The 23,669-nt window shown below is 44.9% G+C and overlaps 1 protein-coding gene across 1 annotated transcript in view; it reads right to left on the bottom strand.

Annotated features, from left to right (window-relative positions):
- Positions 1-23,669, bottom strand: part of LOC106744030 (insulin-like growth factor-binding protein complex acid labile subunit) — a 240,363-nt gene that overhangs the window by 216,220 nt on the left and 474 nt on the right. The window lies entirely within an intron of this gene.

The raw sequence follows: 23,669 nt of genomic DNA, 5'->3' as shown, positions 1-23,669 counted from the left end.
ACAATTATAACAAATTTATGAACGGAGTTGATGAATCCGACAAAATGTTATATGTATATCTCGATGAAAGGCGAACTCTCAAATATTGGAAGAAAGTTGTTTTTAACATTTTTGCCAGAATGGTGCTAAACGCTTATATAATTTATTCTGAAAATTGTCGTGGTAAAAAATTAAATAGACTGCAATTTACTTCGAACATTATTGACACTATAGCGGAGGAATGGTTAGCAAGCAAAAATGCCACAGGAACATCACCAATAAGTAACAAGTTTTCTTTAGAAAAATTGCCTGGGCGAAATTTGCGGCAGTGTAATGTATGCAGTAATAAAAATGGTAATGGAATTAAACGATCTAATTTAATTTGCGCTATATGCAAAAAAGGAATTCATGGAATTTATGCAGCAAAACATTTTTGTTATAAGTGAAAATAAAATTTTTTTTTTTTATCAAAAATACTTGTTACATAACAATTAGTGGTAATTATAACCATTTTCATTGTTTCCCAAAAAAACATACTACGCATTTCATCCCGGACTTTTAGCATATGCATAAGAAAATTCTCCCGTACTCAAACGGTTAATGTCCTCGCGTTTCTCCGAGCTTGTAAGGTGAAACTATAAGGTGCTATTATCATGAGAATATACTTGAAAAATAAAAATATTTTATTAACGATTAAATGAAGATGAAACAAGTTTGCATTTACAGAAGGTGTTTGAAGTGATTGATATCAACGCAATTTCTGTTGCTTTTCTCTTACTCTCACATATTCAAAGATATTCAGGATGATAATAATTATTGTCTCACCTTGTATAATCGTCATCTTGATATGTTAATAATTGGTGATTCGATTAGATATATAATTACGATTGCGTTTCCATCGCTGTGAGCAGCTTTCAGATTTCACACGGCTCGTTCAAAACTTTTTGACCCTTCTCTGCCATCAGTACTATGGAATTAACAGAAGTACAGCCCGAAGGCTGACCTGTTTGGTTTGAATTACGTATTTGGACGCCCGTATTTGTGCATTGTGTAAATGCGAAACTCGATGGCATCGTGATCCAGTAAAGGCAACCCACGACTGCTCGCAGATCTGATGAAAATACAGTTGAAACTTCGCGCCTGGCGTTTCCGGTGTAAAATGTGTAAATGTTACAGAGCGAGATTCCTCTACTAATGAATTAGGAATGAACCGTGTAACAACAACAGTTAGACTCATCGTTTACGTTGTTCAATAAAACACCGACCTAGCCGGGACGCAAAAGTGCCGTTAAATCGCACGTCGCTGAAACTTTTCCTTCGCGTTCGGATAGGTGAAATTAACAGTTTAATTAAAAGTATCGGAGAACGCTAACGCTCGGATCGCACACGCGGCCTGTCAGATTTTCCGGGCGCAACAATGCGCCGTCGGATAAGGAACGAACTATTGCCTGTCGAAACTATCTTTGGCCGAGAAACGAAAACGAAGGGTCTTACGCGTAACACAGATGTTATACCGGAGCTTTCGCTCGATCCCGTGGACGCCCCTTCCTTGATTCCGGAAAAATCGGTTCCCGAGAACTATTCCGCCGCCTCCTCTTGTTTGCCCGGCCGGGGTGCAACTTCGTGCAACTTTCGAAATTAGATTATGCCCTAGTCAGCACTCTGGATACTCCGAAATTTTACGCGGTCGAGTGAAACCAGTTCAACTGCGATTCTGCGAAGGGGGCGAAACGACTCGTCCAGACCGACCTTCGGTCTCCCTTTTTAACTACAGTTTCTCTAATATCGCAGCCCGACGAAAATGATTACGATACGGATAACGAAGCGAGCGGCTCGCGGTCGCCGACGGTGGGTACGATCGTGCGAGGAATATTCAGAGGAGCGTTCCCGAAATTTCTCGAGGAAGATCCGCGGGAAATGGAATCGAATTCCCTTTTATCCGCGAGGTAATGCCGACTCTTCATGTGCGGGCTGCAGTTTCCGGCACGGTGAAACGCGCGCATCACGGGGCAATCCCAGTTCTCGGCAAGTCGCAAACGGCACGGCACACGGCGCGGTAAACTTCCGGAATATAAAATAAACGCCCGGCGCAGCGTCGTAAGAATGAATCAACGCAATCGAAGGAGAGAGAACGCGCGCGCGGAGGAAAACCTTGCAAATGCGCAATCCAACGTCAAAATTTCGCATTCTCTCCGCCAGATATTTCCCGACGGGCAAGCGTTTCTCTACGCGTTGAAAGATGATGAAAATAATAGAATAAAAACGCGCACTGTAATCAGACACTTTTCACATATTAACCTTCCATTAGACGGAATATTTTTCATCCATGAATGGTCACAATGTATCTCACGGATACATTAATTTTCCCATTAATTTCCTCTGCTTCTTGAAATCATTTTTCTTTCATCAATACTTGGCTAATAGATTGGACACTGAAATACACAAAACACAATGAAGAAAAAGAGAACAAAGAATAAACATTAACAAGGACGAGTTCGAGGCCTTGAGGCCGTGCAGCAATGGTGATACATTGTAGCCTGAACGTGTATTTATTGAATATTGCGACTAACGAAGAGTTAAAAAGGACTAACAAGGGAACGGAAGGTAGATATCAATTAGGACAGCCGTGTATCGTCAGTTTCGAGTAGTGACATACTGCTTTTTCCAGCCGCGCCATTTCATTCGTTAAATATCGCACGCGCGCGCGCGCAACAATCTCCCGCTGACCCATTTAATTGTATACATTCATCGCGGCGCGTCGCAAGCCGTATTTCCAACTCGTGACTTTATCTTCGTACAGTTACCGTACACGGAGAAAAACATACCTAACTGAATCAGGGGGAAAAAATCACCCGACCATTTATTTTACCAACTCTTACGTTCTCTCCCCCTTCCCTTCTCTTCCCACATTCCCCACCTGCCATTTCGTTCACAAACTACACGGGAATATATCCGCGAGTCGAGGAGGGGGGGGCGGCTACGTGGCTAACGGCTATCTCGAATTTTTCTTCAATTCATCCGCCATTCGCCGAGCTGTAAAGACGAGCGTAAAAAGCAAGCGTAGATCGGCGCGCGGAACTGAAACGCGCATCGCTCCCGACGGGGCACCAAAAAGGCGATGTCTAGCGCTACTGAAAGGACACCACGACAAACAAACGAGGAGCCTGGATCCCCCCCTCGCTGACCTCATCCCCGTTCCCTTCAACTCTCCCTCGACGTGGACGTAGTGGTGTTAGTAGTAGTCGCGATGGCACGGCGCGATACAGCGCGATAAAAACGCAACCGTGAAAACTCACGGAAACGCGCGGCAAGGGAGTAGTCAAGGTAACGGTGGTTTATTTCGTGCTACGGGTAAATTACCGACGCGCGCACTGGAAGAGGGGGGGGGCCAAGGGGCGGAGCGGCGAGAGTAGGGAGTTAAACAGAAACGCAGCAAAGAAAAAAGTAACGAGCGCAAAAAGCGTGTTTCAAAGGAAGATAGGTAAGCGCGCCCGCGCGTTCCATCCCCGCCCCCCCCCCCTGCCGCGGCGCATCATCACGGTGCACCGCGTGCATGCATTGCACACGCCTCCGCGTTTGTCGACAATACCGCCGCGAATGTTGTTAATTGCAGCGAGCTGACGGAGCAAGCTTTCCCACACACGCCCTCGTCACGGCCAGGAAAGTTTGTCGACGCAGCAGTTTAGCGAGCGTTTTTGCGCCGGTCGGAACAGTCCGGGATGTTTCAATACGCGTTTTGCGGAACCCAGGAGGCACGCGCTTTTTCCTCCGTTAATCCTCGGAAACGGAGAGGCGGGCGGATACGACGCGTCCACATTTTCGAAATTGCCGGTACGAGACGCTCCTGGCTGCCGGAAGAGGGCCGCACGCAACAGCATGGCACGTCGACTTGGCGACAGAGTAAGAAAAAACTTTCCGACGCCGCCCCGGCGCTCGGGGAAGATAATGAACGCGAGGGGGACTCGTGTACGTTGAAAGTAAAACGAGTTACTTCTTCGGTAACATGCTTTTAATTTAATGCCGCGCGATTCGCGGAGTCCACGCGGAGTCCATGCGGTCGGCGGAAAAGTCGCTGAAGGAAAGATAATTAGGCGCGGCTCGTCTAAATAGAAACGTGTCAGCACGTGGAGAAAAAAAATAAGCGCACGCGCGCGACCCTTAAAAGGGCCTTGTTTGGTATTCCGAGTGTGAAGAATGGTGGCCATGATGAATCTCAATGTTTCTCGTCCAATTCCGAGCCGCTCGCTCTCCCCCAGTTATTTCGCCGTTTTCACGCGAATTTGTGAAAATACGAGGCGTTCGCCACACGATCTCGTTTAAGCTTGAATATTAGAAGCGCCGCCTCGTAAATCGCGCAATTCGAGAACCTTCAAGCGTCGGACGAAAAATTCGGCCGTCCGAGGCGAACGCGCACCTTCGCGCGAGAAACCGCTAATATCGTTAATGATGCGCTTAAATACGTCGTTTTTCCGGAGGATCTTTTTACGACCTGACCGTAATCCGCCGCTTATTCTTGCAAATCCGAGCCCGGGATGTTCATCAAGCCGGCGATCCCCGGTTCGGTCGAGTGCGCCGCGGTGGTGCGACGAGTGCATTACGACCGGTCGATTACATTCTACAAGACGACGTGCTTTCTTCTCAGTGTGCACTTTTCCCGTAGGTATGCACAAGATTGATAGAATGTCGGGATAAAAGAGATAGGGGGAGAGAAAGGTATATTATATCCGAGAAATATCTGTAACACATACACACACATACGATAATCTTTTTATAAGAAAATTTTATCGTACATCGTTTTACCGGATTCTTGAATCTCGAATGTAGAAAGTATCTCGATGAGCTTTAAATTAAGATCATGCTAAAATAAAATCAACTGCGCGGAAGTGTTTCTCCTCTATTTTCGTGGCTCGTGATATATTTATCCATCACGTTAATTTTCATCATAAATAATTCCGTAACTTCGCCTCGATATAGACATTTTTTCCGAGAAATCGATTTGAAACTTATCGAGAAACACGTTTCCAAAGCGTAGCGCGAATCTCACGGGTCATACTGTACCACGTTTTGCATCTCGTCATGCCGCGTTTCGCGTTTCTTACACGGACAAATGACCTGGGCGTGCGGACGGTTTATTTCGCACTAGAGCGGAATTGCAGGGACGCAACGATGCGGAAAGTGAGAGTGGAAAAAAGCGATGCGGCTGGCAAGAAGTCGGCCCCAACGGAAAAGGTGCCTATTTTGCCTAGTTCTAGGGAGAGAAAGAAAAGGAGAAAGCAGCACCGCAGCTGTTAATTGGCAATGTAAACAGGCGCAAACTTTTCGGCGCTCGTCGTCGTAACGTCCTTTGACTGCGCCGTAATTAATGTCAGTGTCGCGGATGGCGGGATTGTCACAAGTTTCGGCGCGTCTCACTTCGACGGTCGCAAGCGGTTGTTCAAAAGTAGATTAATGATCAAATATTATGATACGTAGGCTTTAGAAAATTCGGTTACCGTCAAACTATTAAACTTGTAACAAAATATTTTCGTCGACGTTACGTAAAAGTTATTTCACTCAGATTAATTTTCCTTCGAGAAAGTTATATGCACAATATAACAATTGTACGTGTAAATCTCTGAGCGCAATTTTCTCAGCTTTTATTTCGGAAATGGATGATTTCATGAAACAATGTATACGATACGTACATGCATTTATAACGAGTTTACGCACGAAAAAGAGAATCGAAATTCGGGCTTTATATTAATTTTGCAAATATTGACGAAATTGAAGGATCAATAGAAAATCTCGAATAACATTATGTTGGTTATTGTATTTTCATGCTACAAATCGTTTCTTGCCGTCATTTTATTAATCGTATTCCGTGTAATTTGCTGTTTTTCGCTAATGCCACATAATTCGTCATTTGTGAACAGAAACACTTCTCTCACTATGTATTGTAACAGTGAAACATCGAAAAACAATGTTTTGACATTATTTCAGGTCTTTACTTTCTGTTATAAACTTCGTTTATCGTTCAATGTTTATAATTTTTTTTCTTTTCGGGAAACCCGGAGGGAAATATACGATTATTCTATTGAAAGGAAAAAATTCATAACTTTTGAATGCATTAAACAAAAACGAAATCTCTGTAAGTTCTCATTTCATTTATAAATAAAAATTCAACTCTTATATTAATAAATACATTACGTTCATAAATGCGTCATATTATGAGAAAAAGTACTCACGAAAAAGATTAACTTCAGTAGATAAATTAGTTATAATAATATATAGACATTTAACTTTTTATCAATGTAAGCAATTTTAATTGCTGCAGTAGTACTCTTTCGCTGCAGCAGCAAACGTTCTATCGTATCATTTTACTATAACTAATTTAGCTATTGCAGCTAATCTTTTTTCCATGTACTTACAGAAAAAGGAAATCTGTAATGTTACTTTTCACTAACACTGTATGATTCGTGGATCATTTTGGGAACTCTCGTGACTTTACGTGCCCACGACTTCTCAATAAATTGACGAAATCCATTGTGCACACAAATATAGACTATCTTTATCACCTATTTCCTTAAATGGAAATTCCAGGTTTCACCCTTAATTCAGTCAAATTTCACAGTCAATTCAAATTTTTACTGTTTCTCAAATAACCCACGAATCATACGAAGAGTTAAGGTTTAAAAAAGGACTTAATCCATCATTGTTAATATTCAGTTAACGTTGAGTTTCAATGTTGAGACTTAAAAAAGAATATTACTGGATAGTATTTGCAGAATGAATGCACACAGCGGAAATTTCGGTTCGGGACGTTCGCGATCCAATCATCCCGCCAGACATTTTATACGAGCGCGATTCTCTCCCCCACAAGATCAGAGATTCAATGTATTACCTCGGGCCGACGAACACACACCGCGAATGTTGCGTCACGGCAGCGTCGCCGTTTACGATTGACACTGAAAACGCCGACGAGAGGTCTCAGCCGCACGCCCTTTCCCTCCCGAATATGGAAAGAAGAGACAACATTCCGGCCTCGTAAAAAGTTAACGCCGTGCGCGTAAAGCGTTGTCGCAACAACGACCGTAAACGTAAGACGCGGGCCACTTCGCGGATCCTTTCGTCGTCTCTTTATATTCCTTCGCGGTTCTTGCCATCGCGCGCCCGTACACAGAGCCAGGAAAGGATGAACGACGACGGCCAGGGACGGTTTATTTCGTGCGACCCACGGTCGCATTAGCAGTCGAATAGAAAGCCGGGCAAAAAAACGACGCAGGAATGGGAAAAGGGGCATCTCGTGCTGAAGAGGCACGCGGAAGAGCAAGCCAAGAGCTGTCTCATTTTCGGGCCGTTGCACGACGATGCCGAGACGCGACGACCGCCGATGAACGTGTCGTTAATTGCTACCGCAGAAGGCACACCGCAAACTTTTCGACGCGCGCGAGAGCGAGCGAGCGCGTACTGAAACGGACTTTCGTCGGGAAACTTGACGGTTGTAATTAATGTCGCCTTTCCGCGAAAAGGGGGGCCGCGAGGAAGAGGCAGTCTCGCGCAGGGCAAGGACGAGCTGCAGCAACGAGGACTGCCGCGCCGGAGAGAAGTTTCAATACACAAGTTGCCGGCGATCCCCGGGCAGAGCGCGAGGACGTCGCAGATATAAACCTCGAGAAACAAGAAGTTGCCGGAGGCGCGAGGGCATACGTAAATGGGAAACAATGCGAGCCGGGTATACTTCTGCTCGCGGACCGCTCTGCTAACAATGCTCGGCAACCTCTTTCTCGCACTTCCTTTTTGCGACTGGAAATGAAATATAGAACGGTGCGCGGTGCTCTCCCCCTCTCCTTCTTCACGCCGAGAAGAACTTAGCACCGGCCGCGTGAACTTTGGGGCGGCGAGCTCTAATTTCGCGAGATTTTTAACGTACAGCGACGCGCTTCCGCTGCGAGTTAACCTCGCGTCAGTGACGTGATTTACAACGGTAATGAATAATTACGTCGGTCCAGCGCGGGGATCCCTCTTTGTGACAGATTCTTTCTTGCTGTGAATAATATATGTCGGCGCGAAATAAACCTTGAGCAATTTTTCATAACCTTTTTCATACGGAGAAAAAATGTTACTTGCCACAAAAGCCTTGACGTTGGTCACGTGAAAAAATATAGGTCACTGACTGCGGGCTTTAACAATGCACGCGCGCCACCGCAGTCGCGCGAGATTTAATACTTAAGTAGCCGAAACGTGTCGAACGAACCTCCTGAATAAAAGCAGCAAGCCATCTGGAAAACGCAAGTTGCGACCGATGCTATAAAACGTTATGACGAAGCATTTTATTTTGTTATCGTCGAATTTAATTAACTCCTGTCCCAAAATCTCTTGGATTACGCTGTTACGTCGAAATACAATTGTTTTTACTAATTGTCCATATCGCGAGAGCCGAACGAACGGATAAATTCGCTGTTAAAATTTTACGCGCGCTCTGTAAAAATTAAAGCGATCGATTTTAACGCGTCAAAGAATACCCGATAATCCCGCTTAATCACGCCGGAAATTTTAATGAATTAAATAATGATTTGTATCGCGTGCAATTAGCCGGTGGTGTCGGATCGCGCGAATAACGTTCAGCGGACTTTAATGGACACGTGGAGGCACGGCGCGAATAAAATCAACGAACGAGTAATTTCCGGACACGGCGCCGCTGGTATCCGCTGAAAAGCTGGATTTCTGCATTATGCCGGGCCGCCGAGCTATCGTCCTAACAATCGGCATCAATCACAGGCATGAAGTGGATTATATCGACGCGGTTTATCCGCTCGGCGCAAAATATTATCAGACGGGGATCTAGCGACTCTTGCGCGTACGGGAAATATCGAGCGTTGTAAAATGCGCAACAGAGCGTTGTGCACCGGCCGGCACGTATTCATCGGTACGTAACACGCAACGGTAAATTGTACGGCGAAGATGAGTACGTCTACGACGACGACGACGAATGAATGGAATTTACGAGGGGAAAAAGCGGTTTAATTGTCAGCGAGATACCGGCGCCTTGTTAAGAGTAATGTCACTAATATTTTCTTCCGCGCGGAGCAAACGATGAAGTCGTTACGTTGGAACGGAGCCAGGCTCTAATTCGCACCGCTTCGCGGAGGAGGAGCTGCTACGCGACTCGGGTAAGGGGAGACTGAACATCGTCGCGGGAAACGAGAACACACACGCGATCGTCGTCCGCAACGCCGAAAACACGCGGAAAATGTTGCCGAGACTTCCGTAAACACCGCCGCCCGCGCGACCATCGATCCCGGCCCCATCGAGCTCTGATTTAAATTCTCCCGAGCGACGGGTGGGGCGCTTTCATTCGCGCGCATTATTCTTTAACGCAAAGCCACCGAGGCTATTTTTCGACCGCGTGCAAGCGGCTTTCGCCGCAGAAAAGTGCATCGGCCGCCGCGACGCGACGCGGGAAACACGCCGGCGAATGGCACCCCCGGCGCTAAATCGCCCGCGGAGTTTATATCTTACGCCGATGCGAGGGCGGCCGGATTAACGACACGGCGATATACGTATTTTCCGTGGCATCGATCGCGAGAGATAGAGAGAGAAGAAACTTTTAATTAAATAAACGCGCCGGCTAAAAGCATCTCCCGATACCTCGAACCGCCGTTCCGTTCGTTTGATCCACGGTACGGTTTGATCGGTAAACGTTAAGATCATACACGGGGGCACGACGAAGGCGCCCGTTCAACAAAATTACTTCGAACTCGAAATTCTCGCAGAAATTGGAAACGTACGATTACCGCCCTTCACCGCGCGCCGGACTCGCGCGCGGTCGTTAACCAGGAGCTTTCGAAAGTTTTAACTAAATTTAACTCCAGCGCGTGGAAAGTAAAAAGTTCCGCGAAAGTATTCGCGCGTCCCGAGTAATCCGCACGGGAGAGCATCAACGTGTACGAATATAACGCACCGTACGATGCTGCTTGATCGTATTATTCAATCTCGTAATCACACGCTGATTTATCCTTAAGAGTTCCAAATAGCGGGCGATTTCGGCTTAATTCAATATTGAAACGATCCGCCGGATGAATCTTGAAATCGAGATCATTCGTTTCAAATCGTATATTGATATTATTAGTGTTATTATTCTGTAAAATGTACCATCTTCGGGCGTGTATTCCTTAAGTACTTGAAGCGAATCTTTTCTTTGTGCAGGTTGAAATATACTTGTAATGTATATCGGATGTTTAAGCTCGTACTTATGGTCGAGACACTCAGACCTGAGTTCTAAATTAGATGTGTTTTTCAGTTGAAACGCTATCTCAAATGTGATGTCACGTACATCACGTGATTCAACCGAAACACTCAGATCTAATTCTAAATTCAAACCTGAATATCTCGCGTGCGATAAGTTTCAAGCACCGACTGCAAATATGAGTCTAAAAAATTTTGGTCAACTAAAAGTTTCGAGAGAATAAATACAACAAAAATCTTATTATTATCATATTTCCGAGACTTTGACGAAAGTTCAATCGACATTGGCGTTTGAACGTAAAGAACGTACTGTCGAAAATTTTACCCTTTTAAAAAAGACGGCGTTTCATTAAATTCCTGTCGGGGAGAAATTATCTCTGAATATGTTCCCAAAGTTTAATGTAAACGTCAGAGAATAATCTGCGTGTAATGTATAATAAAGAGCGTGTACCGAGCGATATGCATGACGCGTTGATATCTTATCGTGTAATAGGCTATTCCACAATGAGTATTTAAATCCATCGTGTCACAAAAGAATGTCGCGCGAGGACGTCTGGACTCGTAATAGTCGCGATAATAATGTAATTTCGATAACACATGACGGCATCACGTAATGAATAACGTTGCGGTGCTCTTGTTATTGGTGAAGAGCCGCGATATGCGATGTATGCAGATTTGTTTTGCAATTTCGCAGATACGAAAATGTCGGTGCACGCGAGTCCCGCCGTATCTTCAAAAACATCGATGGTCGAGATACACCAGCTTCAATAGTGAATGTTATTTCATTCACAAATATCTCAGGGAGATAGAGCGAGGGTGTAACCCTCTTACAAAACCGTGCAAGTTAAATTACACGAGAAACTGAATTTATGGGGAGCAACAAAATAGCACGACAAAAGCGCGAACGTTCATAAAATGCTGAGGAAAAATTTTATGAAGGCATTCATCGTATCTCGTACATCATACGTATATCAATAAAACGCGCGAACATTGAATACGGAATGATAGATTGTATCGCGTGAGTCTTGCTACTATTAGGGGAAGTCGTTATAGCCAATTTGCGACAACAGCACTACCTATACTTATTTTATATGACACTAATGTCGTTATTTGAGTCCATTAAAACACGTTTAACGAATTGCGACTCGATAGAATTGATTTCGTATTATGTCGAAAAACGATTACCTGTTACACATAGCGTTGCGTAACGGACGATTATTTTCTGAGGCAATAAAAAGTTCGACTTCCCTGCAGTTTATGCAATTATACGTCGAATAGGTATTTACAGCATTGCCGTTTGAGACTCGCGAAGCGCAGCAATTCAGCTGTTCGAGCGTAGGGATTTAAATACCGCGCTTTACGGAAGGAGCTCTCGCACGAGGCGTTTTTTCGCGATCTATAGGTCACGCGATACAAGAAGAGAAACATTACGGGCCGATGCATGGGCCGTCGAGCGAGGCTGCGAGCGACAGTAGGCGAGCGAATCGAAAAAGGTCTTTCGAGAGGTGGTAGCGGGCGCGCCCCCGGGGAATCGTGCCAAAATTGTTAACGGCCGGGGGACAGCCGTGTTATAGGTGGCATGTGCTCGCAATCGGTCGTCCGGCGCGCGCGAGAGAGAGAAAGGGAGAGAGGTGGAGACAGGTGGTCGGCGGCTCTGAGATACCGGTCGCGGAACTCAAGCCGCTTTATTGAACTCGCACCCGATAGATGCGCCCGTCCAGCCGAGGCACGTGCGAATCTATCGAGACTGAGCGCATGCCAAGTATCGATGTTCCGTTACCGCTACCGACGATATTAACGATCGATGTCGATAAATAATTGTCAAACAAAAACGTAGGAAAGCAACGGAACGCAATCTGGTGACTGCCGGAAGGAAAAATCAGCGGTGTTCCTTAAGCGACGACGGAGGGACGACGAAATGTATTGACGTTTCCCGATTGATTATCGACGTCTTCGGAATACCGATATTATTGTGAGAGATACGACGNCCCCGTGACCCCCCCCCCCCCTCTTTCACAACTCCTCGCCGTTCAGCGCTCCTTTTATTGTACTAACGAACGAGGGGCCGGACGCGCGGCGAGAGTCCTCTTTTCACGGTTCTCGCGGTGTTGTGCGCGGAAGAAAAAGAATCGAGCGGAACGGAACGAAAGACGGAATAATAACGCTGCGGGACATCTGCGGTCGGGCAGAGATCGAAATACGAGATGAGGGCTTTCGTCGTCGTTCTCGTCGCGCACAAAGCGCGGATACAAAGCGGCACGCCGAGATACACGTCGCGACATAGGCTAGACAGGACACCCGATAGATTCGTTCGCACGGCTAAACAAACATCTTTTCGGAGGCGGCACACGAGTCTAGTCAGTGCAAGGTGTACACGACGAAGTACCGAGGAGAAAAAGAGAGAGAGAGAGCCCGGTCGATACTTTTTGCTCGGTCCAAGTAATATTTCGCGCCGGCGAGATACACTTCGGCGAACGTATTTTACGCTCGAACGTTCCGAATTATTTATAGTACCGATAATATCGCGAGATCGATTTTAAATCTTAACTCGCGCGTCCGACTCGGGAGTCTTTCGCTCCCTGTTATTTACGATCACAGTCCGCGAGACAATCGAGATCTTGTTCTTACGATGGACTCGACGATACTGAAAGTTGCGAGATCGAGTCTCGAGACCGTATATATAGTCATGGGCAATGGTAAGAACGCGAGTCTAAAACGGGTTGACCGACACGCGCGAATCGTACAACGCGAAAAATACTCAACGCACTGTCGCAAACGTGGCCGAGCACGATAAATTTTTCGAAGAAGCGACTCGCGTCACGCGGCGTTAATTGGAAACTACGCGACCATTAATTAAGTGTCGATTGCCGAGGCGGTAACGAGATGCGCGCATCTTTATTAACTAAGAAAGAAACGTCGCGAGAGCAATGCGACAGACGTCACGGACTTCGCGATGCGAATAAGCAGAGGGACGCGCCGCGCGCAGTCGAGGGATTCCTCCCGGAGATTTCAAACGCGCTTTTTACATCTCCACGATTTTCCACGGGGGCCTTTGCTTGTTCGCGCATACGCGACCGTTTCTCTGAAAGGTCAAAGGGGCCACGTCCTCATCTTGAAAACATTAATGAGCTGCCTGCCGACGACGACGGACGACTACGACGTGCAACGCGCCCGCACTCCGGGATGCACGCGTCTTTCGAAAGGGCGCGGCAACGACGGCTGCGACGAGACAGAAAGTGGAGAAAAAGCGTTAAACAGCTGTAGAGGAAGCTTTACCAGAAATACCTATGAATTTTGTTGCTACGAGTTTCTCCGACATTCGAAATTAAGAGAAAAGTCCATATAGATACACACCGGAAATCTTATGGTCGTAAAGATAAACTTCAATTTGTTTCAAAGTGGAACCGGCAAAATTTAGAACTAAACGCACGAGCTATCTCCGGCGCTGTAAACGAGACGCGGGAGAAAAATGTAGGAAAAAAAAAAGTATATCACTGTAGAATCGAAATCTTTCTTTAAAGCTCCCGCACCGACGCCAACGTGTGTAAACGAATAACAGAGCACATACATCTCGCGGAAAATGGCAGCGACACATTTAGTTTCCATTAAGCCGATATTCGGCAAGTTTCTATTCCGCGACGCTAACAAGCCCTGCCGAAAAATTTCGACAATATTTCTCCCGGTAGACGAAGGAATACACGTCGGGCGACATGTGTTGCACGTACGCGGGGACTAACAGTCTATCGACTATCGCGCAATTTAACCCGCTTCGAAAGTTCCGGCCGATTCGCTGCAAAGCTGTCGGTGGCACGCGAGCGTGGAATTCCCCCGTCGGGAGAAACTCGTTTATCAAAATACAGTTTATCCGAGATTACAATGATCCGCGTGTGCGCGAGCGCGCGTTGCAGCGGATAGGGATTATTTAGAAGAGCCATAAATACGCTCGCGTTTAAACCGCCCGGCGAAGAGAAGTCCGCTCGCGCGCGCGACGTAAACGGAAAAATGCTCGTTAGGAGAGATTTCCACGACGAGGCGAGATCCGTCGTCCGTAAGACGATCGGAGAAATCCGACTTTGGCAAGGCGAGAGATAGCGCTTCCTACGGATCTCGTTGACATACCGAACACGAAGCTCGTATCCATTTTTGTTCGAGGCGCGCCGTATGAATGACGTAAGAGCGGAAGTTAAACGTCGAGATCGAAAGGAATTGATACCATTAGCGTCATGATCCCGTATACGCGGTACAGGTATTGCATATCTTAAAAATTTCAGAGGCACACGGCGGAACACTTTGATTTCTTACGCACGCGGCTCGCTCCATTTTCCCTCCCCAGAATTCCCGTTAACGAACAAACGCAAAGATTCGATTAATCTTCCAGCGAATCGCTGGGAAATCTCGTTAAAAATCGGTTAAGAATAGAAGCGGCTTAATAACGGTCGGTGCTAATGGGACGTCAACGAAATAAAAAATTCCATTTCGGAAAATTTAACAGATGTTACCTGTCGTCGAAGTTGCGTACGTATGTGTTTGTTTGTATGTATACAGAGGAATGAAATATTCCGTATAACCGGCGAGAAATTCTGTGTATTATTTATGTAACGAACACATAACTTGGCGATATATAACGCGCCTGCAACCTGTATGTAAAATATATCTGCCACGAAGTACGCTTCAAAATAATCGATAATAACCGATACTTCGCGTAGTTTTGACGCTTGACGGTCCCCTACAGCGTAATTATGCAGTGATCGCATTATAACAGACACATATACATACATACACACACACACACACACACGCCGCCGCATGCTATCGATTACCGATGTCACGTTAATAAATAAGCGATTTGCGAATTGGAAAACGCACGAGCGACCGGCGACAAAACCTGTACTTAAATCGACGAGGCGTGGCGGCGGCAGAGCGAACCGATAAAGAGAAAAAGGAGAATGAGAGAAAGAGAGAGAGGAGGAGGAGAGTTCCTTTACCGTGGAATTGTTCTAGATTTATGAGCTCCAGGAGTTCAGCCATTCAAATTTTTCAACCGCTCCTTCTTCTTGCCTCGCCCGCGAGCTCTCAGCCCGACGAGGCGTAGAAGGAAACCGATATAGAAATGGAGGGAAATAACTTCCCTCGCGCGCATACCGCGGCGGTGGCGGCGCACGGATCGGATATTGATGAACTCTAATAACGTCGATATAAAAATCTGTAATATTCCGTCTGGTTCGATCGTTAGTGTAAAAAAAATTGCCTCGCTATCACTGTAGATCGTTAACGAGTATGGATGTGCACCGGGCGTGTACAGAGCGTCGAACTGTATCGTACTAACCTGGTAACAACGAATGCCCTAAATGAATATTTCGACTCGACTTTTCCTTGGACGGGAATTTAACGCGAGACAATTATCGATCGCGACCTCGTCGAGAGATTTCACATGGATAATTAAACATGAAATCTTGAAAACCAGGGGCAAAGTAAAGTATTCGTTAGAATAAAGTTTATCACACGAAGAGCGGTTTCCTCTCACGATTAGAAATTCTACTCGACTATCGGTATGGCCTACTTCGCGCGAGTATACTCAGAGATTCTATTATTAACAATCAATTCGGCGTACGTAACTAACGTCTTATTTACTCGCGGTGTATCCATGCACGATTCCAGATTCCACGCCAAGTTCCTTATTAGCAAACTTTGCCGTCGCGTTCTCTCTAGGCCGATAGGAAACGTGCGAAATAAAACTGTCATTAAAAGTTATTCAACCGGACGGAACTTATAATACCGCAGCAAGATATACTCTGGCTGGGAACTTTACCAATACATCCGTAACACTTAATTCTAACGGTACGCGTCGAAGAGAAAAAAGAAAAAAAAGGATTCATGAATAAAAGATACACGACGCGACACGGTCTGTACTTTCCCGTCAGCCTCTGGAGAAGCATCTCGTCGCGATTGCGCGAGGTTCGGTACCTTGACAAAGATTTTCCATTTTCCAATTCTTCTTCAGTCCCATTAAAGAAATTTCCAAATAATGTAAAACCGGGTTGAAGCATATTGAAGCGGTCGTTGAAATGATTATTTTCGAGAAACGGACAGCTAATTTCATACGCGAGATATAAATCTGGATTTCCGTTTTACACACATCACACTGAAAGTAAAATACAGAAACAAATTTCGATATTTCACACAGAAATATTACATATTCGCGTTTCAGGTTTCACGTGGCCAATGTTAAACGCGGCTGACTAATTTCCTCAGCCGATGACAGCGTTCGGCGATTCGGTATATACGAAGGACAAAGAGACGAGGGAGGGAGAGAGCGTATTCGTATTAAATAAATAAAACTGGAAATTAGACTTACTCTTGCTTGTCAGTTATTTTCCCGGACTCGAGCACAGTAATAAAACTTATCCGCGCAGTGATGTCGAGTTACTTTTATTGCCGCTATCCTGCCTCATCTTGGTGGTACTTAATTGCCTGCTACTCAGGGTTTTTAGGAATCTGATCCTAAAGCCTTTAATAGACATTTTCTGCCGCTCTATCTACCGCGGTTCGTCGGCATAGAACGGTAATAAACGCTTTCCCTCTCCTTGTACCTCGTCGACGAGGCTCTTCTGGTATCTCTCTCCCCGCAAAGCTCGAATTACGCAAAGCCAAAAGAATCGCCCTCTCGAAGGTTACGTATATATACGTCGACTTGATCTCAGCGTATCGCTCTCTGGAAATCAGAGCTGAGAACCTGCGGTTCCGCGCCACCGTGCTCGAATTCGCGCGCTCTTGACATTACCGTCGGAGTCTATGCACGCGTGTTACACACCATGTTACCGCGATATGTGTGCACGTACTGCGATCTGTATCGAGTGTCGGGCGGAGTCGCTCTCTACGCCGCGATAATAATTACCGTACCGGTTCGGTTGCATTGAGACGCGCGGTTCGTGCTCCGGCTCGGCGCAGCGTACACCGGGAGAGAGAACGGAGCGGAGCGTGAAAAGAGAGAGAGAGAGAGAGGCGAGCGAAAGACAAAGAGGAAAGAGCCGTAGGAAGGCAGAATTGAGAACGTGTGAGAGAGAGGGAGGGAAAGCGGCAGTACCGGTCTAGCGTGTCTTCGTCGAGCACTTCGGCACGTAGGTTGGTAAGCGCTGTCTTGCGCCATGCTGATGCTAGTGCCACCGGATACTATTCCCAGTCTGGCTATTTTCACCCATTTTACCTTCCAGCGGCGGAAAACTGTGGGCTTTCTTCGACGGAGTCTCGGCGAGCAAAATTAATCGTGCATCGGTCTTTGCGCGAACGACGGGAAATTCTCGGGCGCTTGCTCCGAACGAGCTCCCTTCGGTAAAGAGAGCGCGGGGTCGTTGGATGGGACGCAAGTCGACCGAGAATCAAAGTTGCACCGGTTATGCCGTTTTCTACGCGAGATCGCTTATTTCGACGATGGCGCCCGTTCAATTCGACTGGATCGCCGACTTCAATAAAACGTGACTTTCGAATGACGCTGTGCGCTTACTATTTAAACGAAATTTCAGACACGAATCGTTTCTTTCGTCATGAGCACCGCTATGTAATCCGAATCTTTCTTCCTTTCTATTTGATGATATTCTTATTATATATCCGATACTTGTGTCACGACCGTAATCACGTTAACGATGAACGTCGAAACGCACGAGACAACTCGCGGAAACATAATTCAACCGCGTTGTTCTTCTCCAATTTTGAAAGTTCTTCGCGTCGAGAGAAGACGCCAGCTGACATGGTTTAGCCCGGCTTAGAAATACAGGACAGCATATACTCGGAGGATATATTAGGATCGTCAAAGCTTTTATTTCAGCTACGTGGCGGATCTTACCGGGACGATGACGAAAACACCACGTGCCGGGTGAAATATCGAGCCTTTTACGCGGGGGGAGGTTTAAGAGCGACATATGCGCGGTGTGCATAAACGTCCCCTCGCGTCGCGGGGCGCCGCTGGATACGTTAATGCGCATAATGGGTCCGCTATTTCGTCCCGCATAGGAACCTAATTCAGGTGTAATTTTCCATTTCGCGCGACTACGAGGTACCAGCCCCCGCTACTTTGCCTTGCGTTAATTAAATTATCACGCGACGCGCCGGCACAAAGGCGAAGAAATTAGTTCCAATTTGAGCTAATTCACGGCTAAGTCTACAGCTCTTCGGTCGAACCAGATAAGAAAAGTCTTCGAGCCTAATAGGCTTTGGCCCTTTGGCGTTATCTCGAGACGTAAAGTCGTACTCGAACGAGAATACGATATCCCCGAGGCGTTATCTCGCGACCGGGATATACACACACGCACACATACAGACGCCCACGCGCGCGCGTTTATCACTGAGTTAACGTAACTCAGACTCTCATCCACTTTTGCCGAAGAAACGGCAATAGCGGTGGCGGCGTCGTGATATCCAATCTCTAATTCGCATCTGACGGCCGCGAGGATTTATGCTCGCGCTTCTCTCAGACGCGCTATACACGCCCGAGATATTCGAGGTGAGTTTTGCAAGTCTTGTTAAAATAGATGAGTTGGAGTACACAGTTGTGTAGTGCGGCACTCGTGACTATATTTTGCGCGAGAAGACAGTCGATTGCACATTAAGGAAAGGCAAGATTAAGAATAATAAATCACGCACGAGAACAACAGCGGAATTGAACACGAGAAAAGCAGCGAATCGGTTCGTTTCAATTATTAGCTAACTGCGCACGAATCTTTTTTTCTTTTCTCTTTTTTAAAGCAGCCAATATTTTGCCGCAGTTGAACGATGCTCCATGCGCGTTTCTACGCGAAGATATAATGATTAATAGTTTTTATCGACAAGACTTTTAGCAATGCCGCGGGATTCGCAATTACACGAGAATTCTCTCGAGAATCGATGATATGTTAATGAGGTTATAAATATTTATGCCGCGCGCGAAGGCCGGTTCGCGATTGTCACTGGATTAAGAGTGTCATCTGTATTAATAGTTAACTCGCGGCTTTTCGAAGGCTTCTCGCGAGGCCGGTGCGGACGGCTCCTTTACGGTCGGGCGAATTTTTGACGATCGCACGGGAGGAGTTCTCTCTTTCTCGGCTGGCATATTAAAGCGAAACTCGGCTGGCATATTAAACGTGCCGCTTTTCCCAAGCCGCGCGATAAACTTCGAAAACGTTCAGCGTACGCGCGCGCGCGCCACTACACAATAATTATAGCGCGCAGGTAAGAAACAAATTCGCCGGAAATTAGAAGGGAAATGGGCCGCAGTAATTTGAAAACGCAGCCTCGTAAGCCTCGAATAAGTTCAAGCGTTTGGAATACTACTTTGCGCGTTACTGCCGCGCAATCTCGGATCTCGGGAAATTGTTACGAGCTTTTTCGGAATCTCTCCGAGCCCGGCTGTTCATTCTGAGAGCGTTAATACTCACGAACCTCGTGCGTAACTAATTCCGTAACGAATATATTACGAGAGGCCACTTGCTCCTCAAGCCCGCGGCGATTCTACGTTTGCTTTGTAATCATGGCATTGAATACCGTGACGGTCACTCGTGACCTGCCATGTAATACTGACCCGTCTCTTTCATATATACAATCAACAATAATACTTGGACTTTATTCAATTGTAATTAATCCTCCGTGTGACTCGCTGTTTTTTGCTAACGCCATGTGCTTCTTCCGCTTTGTATAAATAAAAAAAATCGTAAACAAATATTTTTACATTATTTCAGATCTACGCTTTCTATTATGAACGTTGTTTAACGTTATTTAATTTCAATGTTATTTATCATCTTTTTTCTTTTAGGAAAACATGGAAAGAAACGGTATTTCTACTTAAAGGAAAAAATTCATAATTTTCGAGCGCGTTGAACAAAAATGAAATTCCTGTAGGTTCACATTTCTGTATAAATAATCCTTGATAAAAAAGAAATAATTTGGCGAGGTCCGCTGAAAAAAATATAATTATTTGGGCAAATGGAAATTGTCACTTTTCGTGTATCGAAATAAAGCAGTATTTGAAAGAAATGAATGAATTCAACTTTTATCTGAAAGATTATTTTGAATGAAATAAATATAAGATAATAATAATAAATTAACATTAACAAAATAATAGAAAACGTCGGACACGCGATCTTGAGAGTTCGAGACTTTCGCAAAGTTCTCGGCGCATCGCAAAGGGAGATCTAAGAATCGAGCGACGCAAACAAGCTATTGTGAAATCGGACTCGCACACGATATTTTAAAAAACAAACGTAAGGTGACTCTTTGCGATACATCACAGCATGATGCTTACGAGAAATCTAGGCGCGCACTAGTCCGCAGACCGCGCTTATCATTTTCCGTCTTTTCTCGTTCCTCGTTGGACGCATTTTATTCTCCTACTGCTTACGCGATGCCTTTGATGCAACGCGACAAGCATAGCGCACTTAAGCCGCTTTAATCTCTCGGCCGCAAACATGATTCAACGTCACCAACCTCTCGTCTCACAGTGTATAATAATCTAAACACACAAGGTAGATTTCGATTCGTCGAACTGCGATGTGTCAGCTCCGGACTCCGTTTCGAAAACTGCGTATTGAACGTCGGAGGGAGAAGAACGAGAATCATTCGTTGCGCGATCTGAGACCATGTCGCTTAATACTCGGTTTCACCAGCAGATAAGTTACTGTTAGACGAATCTGTAGAATTTTCTTTTGTGTTGACATCGATTGAGAAAAAGGTGAGTATATCGTATATTGAAGAAAAAGCTAAGTCCGTAAAATGCGATAAAGAACGGCGAAACACGAACTCATTAGGTAAAATGACGCGAAGACTATCGCGGAGGAATGAGAAAAATCAAAACAACTATAACGATATGTCACGATCGATAACAATAAGCAATATAAAGACACTATTACTGAGAAACATCGTTAAAAAATAAACTGAATTAACGAGAAACTAATCGCACGTAATACATTGTTGCAATATCTGGATCAAGGTAAAGTTTCAGCTGGAGAGAGAGAGAGAGAGAGAGAGAGAAAGCGTAGACGTGGAGTGAAAAAGGCGAAAAGCGAACAAGCGAGAAAGAGAAGGAGCCAAAGAAGATAGAAAAGGAATGACAATCTACAATAGCTCTTTTCTCCCTCGTCGGCCTTCTTCGTATCCTTGCCATCATTCTTTTTCTTTGACTCCGCTCGCGATACCATTCCCAAGCTTGCAGCGAGTTACACAGAGAACGGAACGAACTGAAAGAGAAGTGGTTAGAGAGAGAGAGAGAGAGAGAGGGAAGGGGAGAGAGAAAGAAAGAAATAGAGAGAGAGAGAGAGAGAGAGAAAGAAATACAGGGAGTAGCGTTTATTATTAGGTTGCAGGATGCACAGAGGATCCTGCGAGCGCAGCACGCTGTACACGAGACAGCGACGACGGGATTGATCGAATAAACGGAATGCACAATGCTTCCGATGCATTAATCCGGGAACTAGTATTTTGAAGAGGGAAAAATACAGCACATCAGTACTCGCGGCATGCGTATATCGCGCGATACGCATTAGATATCTGAATTCGAGACACGCATCGAGCGAGGATTACGAAGATTAGAACGTTCCACGGTCATCGGGAGTTTATGTATTATGCATCGGAATACGATAGAGATGCAAAAACAAAAAGAGGAGGAGGAGACAGTTGAGGATGGGAAGAGCGTCTTTACGGGAGATCTTAGTTTACGATATCGATTACGCTACACAGCGGCGCGCTTTCAAGGTGCACCCCGCTAATGCACTTTACGTCACACGTTATCAATTAATTTCGTTACCCTCGCGCTTTCTTGATAGCTCAGGCTTAATTACGTAAAGCAGTATTAGCAGCGGCGAGCCAAGTGTTGCCCGACCTCGCCCGTTGAATTTTATATCAGGTATTAACGATCGTTTATTCATCGTCTAATCTTCGCCGCGGCTTTTTCACACCTCGTCGTTTAAAGTCCGGCAATATAAATTCGCGCGCAGTTTTAAACTCGCCGTGCTAACTTCGGGACTTTCATATTCGCATTAACGGTATGCAATGCGAATGCGGGTAGTTCTGCCCGTGTGCGTGTCGGTGTGCATTATTAGCAGTTACGTGATGTAGTTGCTACAATCCCGCAACTTCGAGCATGAAACTTAAAATAGACATTAAACATGGGGATGCTAATGATATAACACAAAACGCGTTCCGTTTGGATTAGTGGGATATACCCTTCTTATGCGACTCGCGTAAAACCACTGGATTTACGTAACATGGCTCGATATGAGGTCACAGATTCTTAAATGATTAATGAATAATTATATCTCTGAGCGCAATTATCGTATTAATCAAGATTGCGGGAGAATAATAAAAGAAAAAAAAAAATACAATCAAATTAAATGCCAAGTATTAGTCTTTTCGATGACAATAATCAGTTATTTATTTATTAATATTCTTCACTGTGCATTGCTTATTCACACTGACACACCAACTGTATTTATGAACAGCCACAGAGATTCTTAAGCCGAGTGCCGATGCAGTCATCGTGCCACAAGAAACTCTTATAGTCTCGTATTCATGAAGCACTACTTATCGTCGAAATACAATCATTATTATAATTATCGTTGTCGTGAATTTCTTGCGTTATTCGTATGATATAACACTCCGTGTGGCAAGGGCGGAGACTCAATTTAGACGTTGAATTACAGAGTAAAAATTATTATTAAAAAATTATTTAAAAATTCGCTCGTAAAGCATTTGCAACATATTTTCTTAACGCGATGTCGTTATTATAAAACTACCGTCTCGTTATTATAAAAAATAATCTTAAAATCAATGTTCAAAATCTCTCTCAACCCAGCTACAAAAAAAAACTATGAAAAATTAATTTCTAAATAATGAAACATAATAAATTTTTGATTTTTTAAAATTATTATATTCGTTAACAATTTTCATTTTGTTTTGCAAAATGACCAAATATTACTGCTGAGTATTTAAATCAAATAAAAACACCGCGTGAAAGAAAAATGCCTAAATTGGAAGATATTTTAATTCATAAATTTTACTATCGCAATAATTGTTATTAACTGCTCGTATTTAATTGTTTACCTAAAACACCGTTGTGTACGTGCACGATCCACCAATATTCAAATATCAAATGAATTCGGGGCACTTCCTAAATAATAGATCCACGTATCATGAAATCGTGATTACTGTCTCTGATATATATTGTACTTTTTTTATCCCGCATACGAAATATCATTAACGACCAATGTAATAAACGTCAAACACTATTCCTTCCTGAAACGCCATTTACAAGCGTGTGTTTTACCAGATAGAGAATTTCCCTCATCAAATGTCACTAAGTAACAAAACATAATCGGACGAAACAGCGGTCCCTACTGACATTTGAATGGATAGAAACGAAGCATATCGCGTCAATGACATTCGCAATTCATACGCGAGGTGTTGGGTGACGTAAACATTCCCTATTCTGAAAATCAGACGAGCGC

This window comes from Dinoponera quadriceps, unplaced genomic scaffold (genome assembly GCF_001313825.1).
Source record: "Dinoponera quadriceps isolate SergipeBrazil2010 unplaced genomic scaffold, ASM131382v1 scaffold1252, whole genome shotgun sequence".
NCBI lineage: Eukaryota > Metazoa > Arthropoda > Insecta > Hymenoptera > Formicidae > Dinoponera > Dinoponera quadriceps.
This window is presented reverse-complemented; position numbering and strand designations above follow the sequence as displayed.